The sequence below is a fragment of the Seriola dumerili genome, unplaced genomic scaffold (assembly GCF_002260705.1).
Source record: "Seriola dumerili isolate Sdu_G_001 unplaced genomic scaffold, Sdu_1.0 BDQW01000267.1, whole genome shotgun sequence".
Lineage (NCBI taxonomy): Eukaryota > Metazoa > Chordata > Actinopteri > Carangiformes > Carangidae > Seriola > Seriola dumerili.
This window is the reverse complement of record NW_019174522.1, coordinates 2,619,306-2,622,355: the sequence shown is the minus strand read 5'-3', so window position 1 is coordinate 2,622,355 and position 3,050 is coordinate 2,619,306.

Below are 3,050 nucleotides of genomic sequence, written 5' to 3'. Positions count from 1 at the left end.
AGAAGACAAACACAGTTTCACATGCAGCATCGTGACCACAGCAGAGCTTCATAGCTGGAGAGCTACAGAGCTATAGGGCTACAGAACTGCAGACCCACAGAGTTACAGAGCTACAGAGCTACAGAGTTACAGAGCTGCAGAGCTACAGAGTTACAGACTTACAGACATGTCTGTACTGTGATGGTGACTCAGTCCATGGCTGGAAAAGTCTTTCTTCTCCAAGGTTCAAACAGAGAAATGACCTGAAGTATCTGAGCAGCATCATGATCAGAGCTGAGGAGAGGAGTTTCAGTGCTTCCTATCTTATCTCCTTTAGGAAATACTGGAGCTTCCTTTAAAGGAAAGGAGAAATGCCATCCAACAATTTCTTGCTGCAGCAACATTTAAAACCACAGCAGAGCCACAAAAATGTAGAAACAACAGAACAGCTGTTTTATGTTTGATGGAAATCCTTGTCTCATCGACTGAAGCCCAAAACCATAAATATAGATTTATTCTCTTTAAATCAGTCAGGAATCATCATGAAGAACAAGCAGATTGGATTTATAGTTGACAATATCATCATCATAACTAAATACTATAGTTTATACATTGTTCTTTCACTAAATCCTCCCATTGTGTAAAGACCTAAAAATTAATTGTTTAGAAATGTCGAGAAACTATAAACTGATGTCTGAATATAATTTGCTCTCAGTTCATTATTTCTATTTAATTATTATTTTAATGACCCAACTTTCTCTATCTGTTTTTTTCTGTCATGTTTTCTTATTTCAACTTTTCAGTCCTGTTTGTTTCTTTGGTTAAAGGAGGATTTATCCCCCATGTGTTATAAATAAAGTTAGGAAAAAAAGTCTTAGTGTAAGTGCAGTCTGATTCCTTTCCTCTGTCCTGATGAATTCTCCTTCATTTCTTTGATCTCATGATGTTTTCCTATGGTCAAGGAGAAGAGGTCAGAGAGGTTATTCTGATTTCAACCTCAGCCCAGGTGTCTGGAGGGTTTATTGATCTCTGCTGTTGGTTTCTGAAATGATTCCCCTCCTGTAACTTCTCCAGGTGAGAATGTGTCACCTGCTGTAACTTCTCCACCAGGTGAGTATTGATTTCAGTCATTGAACCCTGTGTGAGTGAAATACAAACATTGCCACAGCTCAGTGAGAGAAAGATAGGGAGGGAACTTTGTGACTTTGGAAGATTTCCACTTCACTTGTTTACTCAGATTCATGAAGCCTCACATGAACCTGAGCTGAACTTTGCATCAGTGACAGTGGATCACTTCACAGTCAGACTGAGTTTATGAACTACTGTTTAATATATAATATTATATATATTTATTATATAATAATACTGTTTATAATTTATAAGAGTCTTCACAAACATTACTATCAGCTTCTCCTGTTTGATTCCTTCAGTGTCAGTGGTTTAGCAGGTTTTTACCAGCAGCTGAATTATCCACAGAGTTATCATCCTCTCTACAACAACGCTGAATGAAATAATTTACCTTTAAAAATCCTAGATTCACCATCGCTCCTCAGTGGACATAGGACAGGACGTCTCCAGTGGCTGTGATGAATAAAATCCTTCATTTAGTTCAAATACAGATTTGAAAACCACCAAGGTGTAAAAAGTGACTCTTAAAAAATGAGACTTAAAACTGGATAAAAGTCAATTTTGTGTTTCTGTCAGACAAACACAACACTTTTTTATTTTATTTTTAGTTATTAAATTAAATTTTACAAACAATCAGACATGTCAGCTCTTAAATAAAGAAATAAAGATTTTTTTAAAAAGATGAAAATTATTTTTTTTAAAAAACCAAAAAACCCAACAAATACATAAATTAAAAAAGGATAAATATTTGTGACAGACTTCTTCAGACAAATATTTCAGAATATATATCAACTGCTGACATGGACTTTGTTTGTTACCAATTTGAAAGACTCAAAGAGTCGTTCAAGAGCGATTAGAAACAACTTAAAAGATGGAATTGATTGAAGAATTTTTTCCTTATGAATATGAAATTTCCCCAGTAAAATCAGGAGGTTAATAATATATTAGGAATTGTTAACCTTACATTCAAAATAAGTGAAAATATTCTTCTGTTCAGTTTTGATGACATGTTGTTTTGCATAATATGTAACGTTCAAAGTTTTTCCAGGGTGTAATGAACAACCGTAGATGAATGATGATTTCTTGTTCAGTCTTACAAAAAGCACATCTGTTATCAATATTCATAAATCTTGAAATGTACATGTTTGTTGGATAAATTTTGTGTAATATTTTCAGGTGCAGACAAACACAACACTGACACATGATCATAGAGGATATGACATCAGTTACAGGCCACCACTGAAATGAAGCATTACCATGATTAAAATCACAGATTTCTTTGGTTTGTGAATTGATGGAAACATTTGTGATAATATAAGTGTAACCTGTGCATGCTTCTAAACGGGGATTTGGGTTGCGTTGTGTTGTGTTCATGATGAGACAAGAGACAGGACTGGGTATCTGCTCTTTTACTCTGTGGCCACAATAAGAAAAAAAACGTGAGCAACATGTGTGTCCCAGCTGAATGTGTGAAGACAGATTTTTGCTTTTTATGCCTTCTCTTTAGTAACTCTAAGAAAAACAATATGAAAGAAAACAACATAACAACACATTACAACAAAACAAACAATAAACTGATCTCTCAAAATTTAATATGAAACATATCATTAGGAATACAACTTTACATTAATGAAATTCAAAGTAAAGCAGGAGGGTCGGGATACAAAGGAACCAACAGAAAGGAGCAAATCATTCTGAGTACATAAAGAGTTAGTTAGGTCTGCCTCAGTGCGGGGACACGGCGGATGGATATTTACAGTAATTACAAGATTGTAATGTGTGATTTAAACCAATAGAAGGCAGTAATGCGACATAATGGACGTCAGCTGCCGTAAAACCCCAACGAAGAAGAAGAGGTAGAAGTTGTAGCGCTCTCAGCCCAACAGGGGGCAGCCGTCTTTTCTCATTCATACAAGTTTTTTCCACATCCTGTTGGAAAAACT